We start from the raw sequence: 17393 nt of genomic DNA on the forward strand, positions 1-17393 counted from the left end.
TAAGAAGCACAGGATATTTTAGAGGACTAAGAGAATGCTTAAGGACTGATCACCTAATCTGCTCATCCCAGATAATATAAAAGGGAAAACAGGAGGAGGAGGAAACTGAGCAGGAATACTAATCTATAGCAACTGCAATTAAGGGAAAACCTCACATGTCTCTTCTGAGATTTGTAATGATTTGACAATCTATAGTAATAATTTTTTTTAATACAGTAAAAAAAAATCTTTCACTATCCATTTTCCCTTTGATCGCCTAGAATAAATTAATGTTATCAAAGTATCCAGGAAAAGAAAGACCAGTTAACAGGACTCCTATTCTTCCATCTAACTCCAAAACCTCAGAGTCCTCCTCTCTGTAAAATATATGGTACTGCAGACTTCCTTTGGGCAAATTGATCATGATTTTGCAGTAAAGCAGAAATGACAGACATGAGTGGCGGAAGCTGAATCATGAGTTCCAGACTTGTGAATGTAATCCAGTCCATTCAAAAAGTTTTTAGAGTAACGTTAAATATCTTTCAGTATGAATTTCTCCTGAATTTCAATAGTACTAGCTTCTCTTAACATTATTTATAATAGAATTCTGGTCTTCTAAGATGGATTCTCAGGACCGTTTTTAAGGATTCTGAAAATGAAGTAAGATACACAAGTCTTTGACTCAGGTATTAGAAAATGATGGGGGAAAATGTTTTCTGAAGGGATCAGTCAATTGCATTTATTGCAGTTGTGCAGCTGCTTGCTTCCTCTGCTCTGCCCAGCTCCATGGAGAAGAGAAGCAGCACATGACTGCATGTGAGAAAGTATCTCTGCTTCAGTTCTTTTGCAAGAATAAGGACGGGATACAGAACTAGACTGAGGTATTTTGGTCCAGTGATCAAAGCCCAGAGCAAATGTTTCAAGAAGCTGTAGTTAGGTTAATTGCTATATTATCTTTGATTTCTTTCACAATGCAGCTGAAGGGGGTGGAGGGTGTGTGGGAATCACCAAACACCAACTTTTAAAATAGTTTGTCTCTGCTCTTCTGACTTTCCTTTGGCTTTATATGTGTGATGGGAAATAGACAGGAGGCAGGATTTTTCTGGTGGTGTTTCTGGCCTGTGGTTCTTTCCCTGGGTTCCTGTGTCCTTCCTTCTCTCCCTCATCCTTTTTGTCATACTCTAATCTCGTTACTTTTTGCTGAATATTCTTTATTTGCAGAAGGATTATTCTGAGCTCAGTGAAGGTCAGAATTGACACCAAAGTAATAGCACTTTCCCAAGGAGAAGTTCCACTTAGTTGCTTGGCTGTTTTCTTCTGTCTCCTTTGTATGAGAGCCTGCTACAGTGCTGCTGCTTTGGGTGAATTTGTGGAGATGCAGTGTGTCAAGGCAGGGAGTGGGCAGATGTTTCTGAGGTACAGAGAGCAGGCTTGCTGGGCTCTAAGCAGAAAATCTTTTAGGAAACGTTTTATAAATTCTTCAGATTTCTAAAGAACTTTGCAAACCTAATGCTTTATATTCAGTATTGTAAAAGCAAGTGTTTGGAATTGGCATTTTCTTGATTCAGCTGTATCACTGTGAAAAGTAAGATGTAAAAGTGGTCTGTGAAGAAAACACTACTGAAAGTTTCTAACATTTACTGAGAGTATTAAGTAGTCTAGTTTTATAGCCAATACCTGGCATCACTGTTACTTCCATTAAATAGGATAAAATATACTTAAAGCTAAATGTGAGAGTGTTTATTAAAATACAAAGTGCAAGACAAAGCAGTGTAGCTGTTTGCTATCCAGGAGACTTGCAGAGCCTTGGAAATGGAAATTATGTTGATTGCCCTCTCTACCGTGCCATGGTGGTCTTCACATAGCTTGGGCTTGTTTAGGAGGTGATTTCTTGGGTTCTTGGCTGTTCTGTAGACATGAAAAGGAGATGGTGCACAAGTGCATATGTGACCAAGCCAAACAAGTAACCCAAATACAAATATTTAAGAAATAGCCCCTAGCCCAGAATCTTCTGTGCAAGGTGGGCTTTGAGATTTCATTTTTCTGAAGAAAAGGACTTGACCAGGTTTAGAGACACTTAGTAAGATATTTTAAGTTTTTTTAAATCCTTCATAAACTGAGGGGTAGAAAAGCTTTATTTTTATGGAGTTAGGGTTTTTTTGTTTTAAAATAAAATGTTCTCCTTTTTAAAGACGGTCTTAGTCTTCTCAGCCTCTATCTTTTTTCTTTCAAAAAATATGTTTACCTCTAATTTATTCATCTCAGTTAGGATATCTTTAATCTTGCTTCCTAGTACAGAAATCTTCATTGAGCTGTCCGCTTGTTTTAAGCTTAATTAAGAAATGGAGTGACAGAGGCGTAGGCACGATCTTTGTTACTGTCAGTTCTCGATTAGTGAGAAAAAACACGTGATCCAGTCTTGGAACAAGACCTGGTTAGTAAAGCAAAAATGGAAATGTTTGTGTATTAATGTAATGTTTCCCAGGTGTCTTGGACTAATGAACCTACAATTGTAATCGGTCAAGAGAGCAAACTGCTTTTAAAGATGTAGTTTCTTGAGTTGTTCGAGCTGGAACAGGGATTGTTGTTGCCTGCAGGAGAGGAGAAATGCATTTGGTCAGCCCGGAAGTCTCCATATAGTCTTCTACCTCTGCCCTGGTTGTGAAGCTGGTGGGCAATTTCGAGCTTAGTGAGGTATATATGTAATTCATCTTACTCCTTTCAGAAGCTATTCACGTAAGATTATGGTGACTGGAGACATATCACCTCATGTAGCCCTTCATTTGCTTTGGATAGACCTCTTTGATCCCTTACTCAAGCTACATCATGATCAATACTGCTTTATTTATAATTTTTATATATGTGTACACATATTAATGCATTATTATTATTTTTCATAATTATTCAGACATGTGTACATTAATATCAGCCGAAAAAATAAGTGAATCTATTGGTTAAAAAAATATACAAGTGATTTTCATGGCACGTTGAGTAATAGTTCTGTAAATGCAGTCTCATTCGTTAAAACAGTGGGTTTGTGACATCTCAAAGGGTTTCCAGTGTTTGAAAATTTCAGTGTTCCCCATTTATAAGAGAATTTGAGGTAGTGTTTAAAATGCAGAACATGAGTTAGCTTCATTTCCATATCACGTAAAGCTAAGAAAATGAAAAGCACTTGCAAATCTCATGCAGTAACCAGTTTCAGTATCCTGACAAAGAAAAGATCTCAAGATTGATATCTTAACAAATAAGAAATAATGTGTAAAATCGGTGAAAGATGAAAAGTATGTCTACACAGTATTTTCCAAGCAGCCACACAAAGACTGTGACCAGACTCTGAGCAGACCAGGAGACATGCAGTCGTGTTAGTGTGGCACTGAGCTCAGGATGGCCTGGCAGTCAGCACACCACTGCAGGTACTCTCCTCTTGGTCTGAAGTCATGATGTAGCTCTATGTGGTTGAAGCCTTGGCAAAACAAGCTGATGTCTGCCTTCAAGATAGATTTTGGAGATACCTAGATAATGGTCATTGTGATGTACTAGCACAAAATGTATCTTATAATTTGGGATTATATTTCTGTGCGTATTCTCATGCAGCAGTTCACATTAATTTAGGCATGTCCTGCCTCAACTGAAAGATGGAGCCACTGTGTTAATTAGTGTCGTTAGCTTTATGCTTACATACTTTATACATGCATACTATATATACTGTGTAGAGACTTTTTCTAGTACTAGTCACTGAGCCTATAATTCATACAGAACAGAAGATTACGCCGTATTCAAAGAAACGTTCAGCGAAGTACAGAACTGGCAGATGAATAGCAATGCTGCTACAGCACTCACAATTGTGAAGTAAAACTCTCCTGAATGTAGGGCTTTTTACTGTGCTTGCTACTGCTGTCCAGCCTAGCTTCAAGATGAAGATGCATTTTACAGAGAGATTGCAGGGTAACTGCAGTGCAAATATGTTAATTATTTTATTACTTACTTTCTTCTCCTAAAATGCCTTCTGGAGTTAAAAAAGTAGCTGTGCAGGAAGGTTGACCCTTTGTTTTGAAACGGTAAAAGAACACTGATAAGCTTTTTTTATTACTGTTTTTCCTGGTGCTTTTTGAAAGTTGTTGTTATGGTTAGAAAAAAACAGTAATTCCTATTTGTAAAGAGTTTTAACATTACTGGGCTTGTGCTGGGTTCAGCAGCCTTGACAATATTTGCACGGAGGTGACCAAAATCTAGAGATGCACATTTAGGGAAGAAAATTAGTGCTGTGTTACATTAATTGATCTAGTTTGCTGTCATGCAGCATCACTGCAAACATAGGCGCCTTGTGATGTGATGGGTAGCCTGCAGATAGCTAATTGACTCTGATCTCTGTTAATTAGTGCAAGTAAATCTTATAATGAAGCTTTGAAGAGATCATCTGAAGTAGATGAAAGCTGAGTCTTTACTCAGTGTCAGAGCCTTGATGTTAATTACTGAATCCTGTGACCCAGCCAAAGGAAGACTCACTGATAAGGTGGTCTTAATATAGGAACTTCTGGTGTTGTGGTATTTTATAATTTGTGTGAGTTGTATCACCACCTGTTTCACTATTGCTGTGCTTCAGCACATAATGTAAAATAATTAGACCAATACCTGAGGAATGGCACCCCTGTCTTACTCTTAAGACACAGTTTAAATATAGAAATTAGCTTTTCTAATATAAAGATAAATTAAAATCTTAGAATAGTATATTTATATTAAAACACTGGGTTTGGAACACAGAAATTAATCTTCTATTACTGAAAAAGCCCTTGACTTTCCCTTCCCCCCTGAAATTTGAGATTAATCTCTTAACAATGTCAGACAGTAGACTGATAATATTTCCATTTTATCAGCCTTCTAGGTGTAGGGAGTAATACTTTGTAAGCTAAGGTCTCGGTTAATTGTTATTTTTTAATGCTTTTTAATTTGATTATTCTATAAAAATACACATTCAAAGTTTTATAAATTAGTAACATCATGTTAAAAAACTGCTATAAACTATTCTTCAAGTGTCAGATTTCAGTGATCAGAAAGACTGAAATGAAAACCGGAACACTGTCAGTCCCAAATAGACATTGTGATGGAAAACATTTATAGGCTTTGATAAATTTAAAGAGTTTAGATCTTTCCCAGAAATACAAACTAATAACGATGAGAAAGACTGAGTATTCTAATATGAATGGAAAAGATTGTAGGTCGTCTTTACTGGAAACTCCTGTTGATACATGGTGTTTGATCTCTGTGACCTGGTAATTTGAAACGGAAATTTTTTCTGAATCCAGTTGTGTCTTCTTTATAGGAGCTTAATTGGTGCATGCTAGACAGCAAAAGATTAGGCTTGCAGCTCTGAAGTTAAACACTTTTTGATAGTGGCTGTCTGATCAGGCTTGTTGCATTCTTTCACTAAAATAGACTGACTTTGTTAAGTTAGAGATGGCCATGTGAGATACTCTTGGAGTTTCAGGGTTTTTTTCAGGATTTCATACTCACTGCGGATATCAAAGGAGAAAGTTGTTTCAGAAGAGTTAGGAAGTAAGAACAATTTTAATGGACTCTTGATTTTTGAAAGTATTTATTTTTAAATCTCTTTAGAGTAGTGTCATGATGTAATTTATGCAATTGCACTGCTGTGTAGAAATGACCTTTGAACCAAAGTTCTCAACACTTATTGGTAGAAGATGGGTTAAAGGACCCAGTTGCTAGCTATGGAATTGTTCCTAATTTTCAGGTATAATAAAAGATGAATTGTGTATTTTCTTAGTCTGGGAATTGGAAATACACCATAAAATCAGTGCTTACTTCAAGATAACTGTAATACACATAAGTTGTTTATTCATCTTACACGGAAGTCATGGGTTTTATTTTCAAAATAGCTACATAAAAATAATCTTCATTGTAATAAGTAAAAGATATATTTTAATGTTGATCAATACTGGGAGTCAGTGCTTATTAAGGTGGCTAACAATACTAAACACTTGCATAGAATAATTGTATGTAAGTGTTGGTAATAAGAATGATTTTTTGCACACTATAATTTTCATAAATTATTACAGATAAAGGGCATCACTGTAGATTTTTAGATGTTAAAAAATGCTGGAGAAATTTGTCTTCCAAGCATGGAAAATTTGCTAAAGAAAACTGAGTTTATGTAAGTTGATTAAGCTAGTTTGGTAAGGTAGATTATAACTAATGACAAAACAAATCTGCCAAAATACGTCAGTGGAATTTCCAAGTATAACAGACAATCTTGTACAGTGCAGAGATGTGGAAACTCCTTTGTTCTGTCTTGTCATAAACTGTATTATATATGAAAATAGTGCAGCCTTAAGGAATGACATAGAATATGGCCCAAGTTACAGGCCTGAACTGCATGCAGAAGGACAGAGAAATATACCCAGAAAAAACATGGCTTTATGAAATGCATGCTCTATGTGGGTCAGCCATGGCTGTGAGTGTTTCTTTTTGTTCCATGATGTGAGATGTACCCTTCACTGAGGCTGTGGCTTCATCAGATCTAGGAGCCGGCAGTGTGAAGATCATGATTATTTCCTCATTGTTCCTGGTGGTGACTCGGGCATCGTTTGTCCACAGCTTGTTCCTGAGGCCTGTTTTCCAGGCTGAAGGAACAGGGTAGGATAGAACAACTCCCCCAAAGTAGGATGAGCATGTCATCTGATGCGGGGGAGTAGAGTAACTGTGTTAAATAGAATAACCATGTAGGTTATGAATACAGGCATAGGGTCATTTCTTTGCCTCTCACCATTGTGTGGAAGGAAAACTAAGATTTTAACCAGCCCCTGTCCTCAGAGATACGAACAGTTTTTAATACGCCGTTCCTTACCTGCCTTCTCATTGCAGTAATAAAATAGTAGCTGTTTCCTTGGCTTTGGGCTCTAATTTTGCCTGGTTTTATTTAACATGATGTTGAACTATTTCCCCTGTACCAGCTGAAGGTGGTTTGATGAGTTGCAGTTTCTTTCTGTGTAGATGCAGACTGGACCTGGGAACATTTTGAATTTCCTTAGCTATGTCCAAACTAAAAGTTGTACAGAAAAATATCCTGATTAACTTGATGCCAGAACCAGTGAGCTAATTCCTGGACACTGTTTGGTAGTTGGTGTTCCAGGGATCATTCCCAAAAGACATTTTCTGGGAGGCCACTGTGTTTTGCAGATTAGGGGAGTTTACCAACCTAGACACATGTCATTTTGTACCACTTCGCCTCAGTTCCCTGGCTTATACTCATGGACGTGTTTAATTTACTGGTACAGATGTACCTGAAGTTTGTTGCAAAGGAACCACATTGGTAAAGAATCACTATGTGAAACTCTTCCATGCTGGGTGACAGTGAACAGGTAGTCACTAGCAACTTGATCTGGTTATGTGACAGGCAGCTCTGTGGCCATGGATGAAACTGGTCATGTGTGCTGTATTATATAGGCAGCAGTGCATATAGGGTGCTGCTCTTCTAACCTACATGACTCTTGCATGAATGTTGTTGTCCTCTCAACTCTCTGATTCTGTCTGCTAATATCTTGTGATTCTGCAGATCACAGAATCACAGAATGTTAGGGGTTGGAAGGGACCTTGAAAGGCCATCTAGCCCAACCCCCCTGCCAGAGCAGGACCACCTAGAGTAGGTCACACAGGAACATGTCCAGGTGGGTTTTGAGTGTCTCCAGAGAAGGAGACTCCACAACCTCCCTGGGCAGCCTGTTCCAGTGCTCTGTCACCCTCACAGTGAAAAAGTTTTTCCTTATGTCAATGTGGAACCTCCTGTGCTCCAGCTTGCACCCGTTGCCCCTTGTCCTGTCACCGGACATCACCGAGAAGAGCCCGGCTCCATCCTCCTGACACTCACCCTTTATGTATTTCTAAACATTAATGAGGTCACCCCTCAGTCTCCTCCAAGCTAAAGAGTCCCAGCTCCCTCAGCCTTTCATCAGAAGGGAGATGTTCCACCCCCTTAACCATCTCTGTGGCTCTGCACTGGACTCTTTCAGGCAGTTCCCTGTCCTTCTTGAACTGAGGGGCCCGGAACTGGACACAGTATTCCCGATGTGGTCTCACCAGGGCAGAGTAGAGGGGGAGGAGAACCTCTCTCGACCTCCTGACCACACCCCTTCTAATACCCCCCAGGAGGCCATTGGCCTTCTTGGCCATGAGGGCACATTGCTGGCTCATGGCCACCCCGCTGTCCACCAGGACCCCCAGGTCCCTTTCCCCTACGCTGCTCTCTAACAGCTCAGTCCCCAACCTATACTGGTACATGGGGTTGTTCTTTCCCAGAAACAAGACTCTACACTTGCCCTTGTTGTGTTTCATCAAGTTTCTCCCCACCCAGCTCTCCAGCCTGTCCAGGTCTCTCTGAATGGCAGCACAGCCTTCTGGTGTGTCAGCCACTCCTCCCAGTTTTGTGTCATCAGCAAACTTGCTGACAGTGCACTCTGTTCCCTCATCCAGGTCATTGATTAATGTTTTGAATAGTACTGGTCCCAGTACTGACCCCTGAGGGCTCCACTAGACACAGGCCTCCAACTAGACTCTGTCCCATGGACAACATGTAGCTAATGATTTTATTCTCTTTGTCTTTTGGAAGTCACAATGTGTATTGCTGCGTTTTCAGTTGCTCATTTTAGTTCAAGTTGTCCCCCTTTGGTTCTCATATGGTTACCAGAATTCATGCATCCCAATTCAGATGAGCATAAAAATATTGATTTTCTTCATATGGATTTTTACTTTTTAATTAACCTATGAAAGATCTGTTTCAAATACATTAGAGTTCAGATATAAAAACCATTTTAAAAAATCTTGAAGATAGTTTCTTTTAAAATATTAAACTTGTGACTGTTCTAAACGTCTTCTAAACCAAAAAGAGTGAATATGCATAGATGTTTACTTTCTTGTTTCTTATTTATAGCAATAGAAATAGCAGTAGGGCTTGAGCTCCGCTGTACTTTTGCATAAGAACTAGGCTTCTGTCCAACCGCTGTCACAGCGTTGGCTGTAAAAGGTACTGCTGTCTTGGACTCTACACTCTAAATAGGACCATTGTGAGTAAATTGGTCTTTGTGCAAGTTTTATATATGCAAGAGTTAAGTCTTTGGTGTAATATAGCACCAGTTAGAAGTAAACAGTCTATGATTTCAGTGCTAGACAGTGCCTTAAGGCAGAAGAAATTACACTGTCATGGAAAGGATATGTAGCTGCTGCTATTTTGGTGTTTGATTTCTTCATTGTCACATAGTTGAAAGCTATCCAGGAGAGGAAGAAGTATAAACTGACAAGGGAAGAAAATGGCCAGTTTGTGGAGATATAGGAGTGAGGAATAGCATATATACTTAAGAGTCATTTGTACTACTTACAGCTTGCTTCTGTATATCGCTTCATTCTTAGTGAAAGCATTGGCTTCCAAGAATAAAATGCTTCCCAAATTGGCAAGGGTTAAATGCTGATCAAGTGTTTTAGTAATCAGTCATGGAGCTGGTTATCATCTGACTGATGGAAGTGAACTTCACCCTGTTAAAAATGTGTATTTTAGTAATAGGTATGGCTTTTAATATATGACAGTAGTTGTCTTGAGTTTTGAAGAAAATTCCTGGAAGTATCCACTGTTGGAAAAAGGCTTGTTTGTAACAGCATATGCAAATATGTAGGCATGACCTGTGTCATTGTGTGTTTCTCCAAAAAAAGTCAGTGTTTTTTTTAGTCCTAAATTTGTAAGTTGGAGATATGCAGTTTATTAACAGGTTCTTTTAAATATAAATATAGTGCTGCTACTGCTAATGAATGATCAAATGGCTAACAAACTTTTGGGAACATATCCATAACAAGTTCTAAACAACCTGGGAGGTATTAGCACAAGGCGTATGTAATTGAAGCCTTCAGAAAATATTAAAAAGTCATGGTAACAGCTGTCAATAAACCTCACTTGGAAGTGAAACATCTTTGACCAACCCAAGAATGAAGTATAATCGTACACAACAATCTTGAATACTCAAGATCACCTTGAATATCTTGCCCAGATACTTTGAAACATCTCAGTGTCAGGACAATAACCGCCTGCGGTCTTGTGTACATATTGACTCCACGTTAGAGAGGATGCTGGGACTGATTTGTGAGCAATGAATAGCAGGGCTTGATACATACAGTTTACGTACATGTACACTAAGAAGGAAACAGCTGTCTGTAAATTATTGAAGAATATTAAGGAAGCGAAGGGATTGTTCTGATATGTGAAGTGATTGAAATTGATATTGATGACATTAAACAATGGAAGAAGCTTGTGTGTGGAATACTATCGTTATTTTGTGGGGTTCTTCCCTGAAATGATACTGAAGGCATCAGAAGAGAAATAGTGTAAAGCTAAAGAATTACAACCTTTAAAATTAGAGCAGGACAAGTACTAGAATCTTATTGTAAGAAGTTGTCTTTTATTGGAAAGGTGACACACGAAAAAAAAGCGTTCTTCAAGGTACTTTGCTGCAGCTGTTTGGACACATTTTTATTGCCTTCTCTTCAGTGTTTCCAAAATACAGGTAGAAATGAATCCCAGTAGTTCTGTGAGGGAACTGAAAACTCTGTCCTTCAAACTGTGGTGGAAAGCGAAGAATCTGACTGGGGTAAAGGGAAGAAGAGGTATCATGATAAACGTATGGGCTTTCCTAAAGAGAAGTTTTCCAGGATCTACGGTAACTGCTGGTGAATCTGGCATTCTGCTCAGCGCCACAGCTCCCTGGTCCAGTAGCTGTGGTAAAATCACACTGGAGAAACCTCTGCTGCTTTCATTAAGAGCACTATAGGCAGGTAAATATGTAGATTCCCATAGTTTATTCACCACCCTAAAGTGCGTGCTTGTTCAGTTACCAGAAAACCTTGTTATCACCAAGGAGAATATTTTTTTTAAAAGTAGATTTTTGACTCTGATCTTCAGGTAGATATTTTATTTTTATTTTTTTTAGCAGAATATTTTGTTGAATTGAAGGGAACTGAACTGACCAAATACATTCTGTTCAGGGATGTGAAAACTAGAGCAAAGAAAATCTGCAGAAAAACTTTCTTGAATGGAAATAGCTAAATACACCTACCAGCATCTCCACAAAACACTTTTCAGGTGTAATATCATGTAAAACTACATCTTTTATAATGAGGGAAATAATAGGATGTGCATTTTGAAGTCAAAATTATGACAGGGAGAACGTTTCTTTATGACAAGGAATGTGCTCAGTACCATAGAATATATGTCTAAATGTTTTGGTGTTTTTCTCTGAATTAACAAGTTAATCCCTGTACTTTAGTTTTGGAATAGATTTGTTGGTCAACTTAGTATATACTCAGATTTCCATCAATTAAAATGGTTAGGAAAAAAGGCAGTTGGAACTGTCTTTTGTGTGGAGGCTTAAGTTCTCTCCTTAGTGGCTGGGAACAATTATTTGCAGGGAATATTAAAAGATATCCCTGTTCTCCAATTCTTCCTCATCAATTGTTACCATTAATTACTATTTAGTGATATAACTTGGTCATCACCTTTTCGTTATAATTTCTTTCTTAAGTAAAATAGCCAGATATCCCATATAATCAAGAAAGTTAAGTCAATGTGAATGAATCCCATTCTGATTTTTCCCAGGGATTGTACTTTTTAAATGTATCCAAGTCAGAGTTCCATATTTTTTCAATTTGAATCTCATACTAATTTGAAATGTGGTAAAGATTTCACTGCCTGCTAGTCTGTTTTGCTAATGGCAGACACATGCTGTATCATTCTGATAGTTTTACAAAGGCTGCTAAATTCTTTCACTGCATCTCTGAAGATACTTTGCAGCAAACTGATGTGACTCCAGTCTGCTATCATATGATTATTGGTTTTAAGCCATAAAAAGAATGAGTTATATCTTCCAGTCATGCTAGTGTTTTCGCTGACACCTCAGCTCACTGGAAAGAGGAAAAACAGAGGATGGCTTCCTTACACTGTCAGATTTGGACCATCCTTTTTTGTTTCGTTTTTGCATCTCTTGCTGTCTGATGAACTGGGAGAATATTTTTCTGTACGGTTTGACAGCAACTTAGTAAAGAAGCAAACATTCTACTGGATAACTGTTTCTTCTCCAGTGTCTGAGAATGCTAGTTTCCTGGTATCTATTTAGGAATTACTAATTTCTATGTAGTTATTATTTCTATTTAACCAAATGTTCTAATGAGATTGTCTATTTCTGTCATAGAAAAAGAACTCTTAAATATCTATTGACTCAGCTGGACAAAATATTTGTGTATATATTGTATATACATACAGTGATATGTATAGAAATAATTTTTTTAAAAAGCCATGGTTCTAAGGCCAGCAACATGAACGTGCAATGAAACAAAGTACATCAGTCTAGCTATTAGCCTTGTCAGTGTCCTTCATAATCATTTAACATACTATAATTTTTAAAATGCTGGTGATATATCCAGGCTAATGCTTTTTCTCTACTTTCCATCATTAATCTGTCATTTAAATGAAGCCAGGATTTTCTGTGTAACTGTGCTAAAAAAACTGAACTTCAAACTTTAGCTTGAAGCAAAGAGTAATAAATATTCCTGTATCAAATTATGTGTTTCTTACTAAAGACTATCAAAGTGTCACTGAGCTGCGTTCAGTTCTGCTTAAAAAAGGAAAGCAAAGATGGTAGACAGGTTTTGTAATAGCTAAATAAATAGACACATAGTGTTATGGTATATTTAGGTTATGCCAAGGTTTGTGATGTAGGTTGGATAGTCCAGTGTCTTTCCAAACAGGAAAAGTACATCTACAAGTTGTATGGATACCTGTTTTAATACCCTTGTTTCTTCACAAATGGTAAGATCCTCTTTTAGATGTACATAAGTTTGTTCCAGTAGCTGTCCTGTTTTAGGCTGAGAAACCATGGCATCAACAGTGTTGATAAGATAACATCTCAGTTGCTGACCTTTTTTCCAACATATTTACTGTTTCAGGCTACCATTTAAAGGAGAAAAGCAGTTCTAGTGTTATTACAAAAAATAATTTCATACTATATAATGGTATGAAATAACAGTTGGGAAGTTCCTCAGTTTATACAGAATCTGCTACAAAAATCTCAAGCCCCACCCCCATTTTGCAGGCAACTTGAAAGTATTTTTCACTTGGCATAATTATGAGGGTGGAGTCCTTTTAAAATCATGATGAATGCATTCAGCTGTTGTTTTGGGAATTTAGTGATCAGTCTGTTTCAGCATCCAGAAACAGAACAACCTGTACAGTGGGTGAAACTATTTCTTCTGGGCATTGAAGTGAGGTCTTACGTTCTCAATTTCAGTTATTGAGATGTATTTGTATACGTTATAAAAACTGTAAAGTGCATCTTAAAAACAAGTTGTAAAATGCATTTTAACAATGCTTAGTGTAAAATGGGAATTTCTGCACACTTTAGGAGAATTGTCAGTAGGAAAAAAAAAACCAACAAAAAAAGCTTTGAATAAGAACATGCTGATTTAAATAAATTCCAGGACAAATTGAACTAGAACAGTCCATGTTCAGGACTCAATCCTTCTGAGATTGGAACATTTCAGTTTAAAAGTCCATACAACTATTCTCCCAGCATAGCTCTTATGTGGAACACTGGATTTTATAGATTTCAAGGTCCCAAGCTAAGGAGTATATTTACTCCTGGATCTGTTTTTTGTAGTGATCACACATAAGGAGGATAATTGGCCATATGACCCACAGTATCTTGAGAAACTTTATAACATGTCTGCAGAACAAGTAAGTGTCTCAACTGTATTTCTGGCCCATACTGCTTGGAAAAAGAACTTCCAGTGTGTCTAAAGATGTGTCTTCACAACATGTGCGTTGTTTCTGGGTGCTGTTAAAATACAGCTTCCTGAATAGTACTGAAAGATCTGTTACTGTTGACTATTTCACTATTTTTCATTACTAGTTTAGAGGATTTCAGGATTTTCCTCTTCTGTTGTCCCAGTGTGGTTTGTTTCTTTTTATGGATGTAGAACCAAACATGTGACAGCTTGGCTGGGACACTACACATTACAGCTCTGCCCTGCCCTACACATGGCAGAATGGGAGCAAGCCTTTTCTGAATATGCAGATGAACATTTTAAATAAATGTCTTTAAATAAGTATAACTGTGATGACGTTTAGGTTTTTAGCTTTTCCTCAGAAATACCCAGCAGCAGTATTCTAGGATCCAGAGGGGACTACCACTATTCCCCATCATTTTCAATCATTCTTACAGGAAAAAATGCTGAAAGAACATGCAGCCCCCCTGCCCCACCCCCCACCCCCCCTCCCTGTTGTTTTTTTTTGCATTTTTGTTTTGTGAAAGGTACACTAGGTGACAGCTAGCATCTTTACTGCCAAGAGTTGTGACTATTGTAAGATAACTGCAAATGGATGAGAAGGGGTGAAATTGTAGAAAACTGGAGATAACAGACCTTAGATTTTATGCCTTTATTTGGTCTGGGAGTAGAATTTTTTCTGGAGGATGTTTGCACAAGAAGATTGTGTATTGTCAAGATGGGCAGATGAAGACAGTAGATCAATGAGAGTTTTGTGTGGTCTGTGCACAGACTACTGTTGCTATGGGGCACAATCACTTGTGAATATGCATCCCTCTTAACTGTGCTTAGTTGAGTTTTTATTTGAAACTGGACACTTAAAATTGTTTGGCTGGTTTATGTTGATGTCACTACCTCAGAGACAAGTAAGCTCCTGCACATGTGGAAACAGACAGCTAGGTGGAGAAGAGTCAATCCCACAGGTGCCCTTGACAAGGAAAGGGCTGCAGAATGAGATGCCAGTGGTTAGAGCTGTATGGAAAGCCTCGCTCTGTCTATGTGCAAGACTGACCTTGTAAGTGTAACTAGAACAGCTTGGGTTCTGTTTCTTTGTTTGTTTGTTTTTCTTCAATAACTTGCACAAAAAAATATCATAGAATCACAGAATGGTTTGGGTTGGAAGGGACCTTAAAGATCACCTATTTCCAACCCCCCTGCCATGGGCAGGGACACCTCCCACTAGACCAGGTTGTTCAAAGCCCCATCCAGCCTGACCTTGAGCACTTCCAGGGAGGGGGCAGCCACAGCTTCTCTGGGCAACCTGTGCCAGTGCCTCACCACCCTCACAGGAAAGAATTTCTTCCTAGTATCTAATCTAAATTTACTCTCTCTCAGTTTGAAACCATTACCCCTCCCTACCTTCCCTCTAGGCCCCCTTTAAGTACTGGAAGGCCACTAGAAGGTCTCCCTGGAGCCTTCTCTTCTCCAGGCTGAACAACCCCAAATCTCTCAGCCTGTCCTCGTAGGGTGGGTGCTCCAGCCCCCTGATCATCTTTGTGACCCTCCTCTGGACTCGCTCAAGTAGGTCCCTATTTTTCTTGTGTTGGGGGCCCCAGAGGTGGATGCAGCACTACAGGTGGGGTCTCACCAGAGCAGAGTAGAGGGGGAGTATCCCCTCCCTCAACCTGCTGGCTACACTTCTCTTGATGCAGCCCAGGATGCAATTTGCTTTCTGGGCTGCGAGTGCACATTGCTGGCTCATACTCAGTTTTTCATCTACCAGCACCCCAAGTCCTTCTGCTATTGACATGTTTCTTTAAGAATGGTTTGAAACTTTCCTTCTTTCACCCCTAGTCATCCCCTAAAAAGTATTTTGTTCCAGCTTGTTTTCCTGCCCTTATTCTCCCATCACACCTATTTGACCTAGGCTTTTAGGCAAAAATGTAAAAACTAGGGCAGTCTCTTTTAAAGACTGAGCTGTGACTCTTATTGATCTTGACAAAAAGAAGATACTTTGAAACTTAGTAAGAGGAGGATTTTTTTCATTAACCTTTTATTAAACACTGCCCATGAGGGAGGTAGGAAAGAAGACAAGGTGGCAATCTCCTTAACAGCATTCTCCAGATACCCCATTTCAGCAAGGGGAGGGTAAGTCAGCTTCCCGGCTTCAACTCTTCCTCTCATTTTTGGGTTTGCCTTCCTTTTTCAAAATTCTCTTGCTCCTGATGATTTCTTCACAGTTCTAATAAACTGTGGCATGCTACAGGACTTCATCCAAAATACTCCTTGTTTATTGCTGCACAAGACTGCATCAAAAAGACCTTGAGAAAATCCAAGCTTACTCCTAGCAAATGTGGGGAGGTTTCTTCAGCAACCACAAAAATGAAAACTTATATACTGTAATTAAAATGAACTGCATAAAGGATGCAAAGAGTTTATAAAAACTTCTCAGTCTTGCCATATAAATAGTAATAAAGTAAGTACATTACTGCTTTAAATAAGGAGTAATAATAGTAAGGGAGTAATGGTTTTACTCTCTTAGTCTTTGTATAAGCCTCTTTCTTCCTTTGCAGGTTGCTTTTAGAAGTTTGAAGGTCATCGAGTGAAAACTCATTGATTTTGGATTTAACATATTACATTATTGTGTAGTAACTTTTACTGGTTGTACTGCTTGGGCTGGGTTGGTTAGTTGGTGTCTGTTGCTTTCAGTTTGGAAATAACTCCATCCCCTTTTGCTACAAAGTTTGTGAGGGGCTTTCTACAGCAAGCTTGGACATACTATAGCTGTCAGAGTGAGAATAAATGCAAAATTAAAGTGTATTTGGTACAAGAATTGGGTGACAGAAGCTTCCTCTGTGCATACTTAAAAATAAAAAGTGGTATGTTCTAATAGTCTTTTGACAATTTTATTTATTACCAATTTATAAGTTCTAAAGGATCTGGTGATTAGGATAACATAAATTTATTTTTTGTGTTACGTAGCCTGAAGAATTTGGTGTTCAAAAATATGCATGATTTAGGTTAACTAGTTCTGGACCTTCAGAGCTCAGGAGAGCAGGGATGGGGTTATTTTCTTTACCTGGTCACTACATTGGTTATTAAAGTTGCCCCTCTCTGTGGTTAGAACATAACACTTTCGCTCACCCTCACAGTTCCTTTTCCAATTTGGATAAACAGTGAGCAGGGTCTTGCTTTTTGATGTATATTAAGCCTCTGATAGAACTTGACAGTTAGGCTATAAAATAAACTCAGGAGCTGGGAAAAATACAGCTGTTAACAGAATGCAGTTTGTTTACTCATATATATGAGAGGCAAGAGAACTCCATAGATAATAGCTACTACTGTATTTTACTTCTTTTCCTGCAGACTTCCTACCTGTTTGCTTTTGTGTGGGTTTGTATCACACCGTGCCTGGGAATACATTATCCCGCTAGTTAAGTGAAAGAAACTGAATTGTGTTATTACTCTTGTTCTTAGAATCAAATTAAATTCTGAATTGATCTGCTGCTCCACTATACACAAAAGCCATTATTAGCGCTGAGGTCATTGTGTATCTTCACAAAGGTCTATAGCAAGGAAAGGTTTATGGCGAGAGATCAACT

General features: G+C 38.4%; 1 protein-coding gene across 2 annotated transcripts in view; it reads left to right on the forward strand.

The window, feature by feature from the left end:
• The window catches only part of ARL15 (ARF like GTPase 15), a 209997-nt gene that overhangs the window by 113390 nt on the left and 79214 nt on the right, over positions 1-17393 (forward strand). The gene's annotated exons all lie outside the window — the stretch shown is intronic.

The sequence above is a fragment of the Leptosomus discolor genome, chromosome Z (assembly GCF_034619465.1).
Source record: "Leptosomus discolor isolate bLepDis1 chromosome Z, bLepDis1.hap2, whole genome shotgun sequence".
Taxonomy (NCBI): domain Eukaryota; kingdom Metazoa; phylum Chordata; class Aves; order Leptosomiformes; family Leptosomidae; genus Leptosomus; species Leptosomus discolor.